This window comes from Bison bison, unplaced genomic scaffold (genome assembly GCF_000754665.1).
Source record: "Bison bison bison isolate TAMUID 2011002044 unplaced genomic scaffold, Bison_UMD1.0 scf7180017863955, whole genome shotgun sequence".
Lineage (NCBI taxonomy): Eukaryota > Metazoa > Chordata > Mammalia > Artiodactyla > Bovidae > Bison > Bison bison.
In genome coordinates this window covers 596,703-597,141 of record NW_011494527.1, presented here as the reverse complement: position 1 = coordinate 597,141, position 439 = coordinate 596,703, and the positions used below count along the sequence as shown (strand labels likewise).

Below are 439 nucleotides of genomic sequence, written 5' to 3'. Positions count from 1 at the left end.
AAATATAGAAAAGCTCAATTGTTTTATAAACTTTAATAATTTGAGTGTTATTTAATAAACTTCTCATAGAGAAAAACACCCATACCTTGTGATTTTATAGATTTTTTAGATATTAAAATTTTAAGATATATATCATGATAGTCTTCAGACTTATTTCAGTCTTATTTCAAAGTTTTTCAGAGAACAGAGAAAGGAGAATCCTCCTAATTTATTCTGTAAGGCCAGTTAAATCAATACCAAAACACGCAAGGGTGGTGTGGGAAGGTAAAATTATGGCCAAACTCATTCATGAATGTGAATGTAAAATTTGTGACCTAAAAAGTAAATATAATGTTGTACTATACAGAAAAGTTATTATTTCATAACTCAGTTTTGTTCCTAGAATGCATTGGCAGATTAATATTAGAAAATTTATGCCTAATTCATTACACTAATAGAT

The 439-nt window shown here is 27.1% G+C and overlaps 1 protein-coding gene across 2 annotated transcripts in view; it reads left to right on the top strand.

Moving 5' to 3' along the window:
• The window catches only part of KCNH1 (potassium voltage-gated channel, subfamily H (eag-related), member 1), a 438,757-nt gene that overhangs the window by 154,441 nt on the left and 283,877 nt on the right, over positions 1 to 439 (top strand). The gene's annotated exons all lie outside the window — the stretch shown is intronic.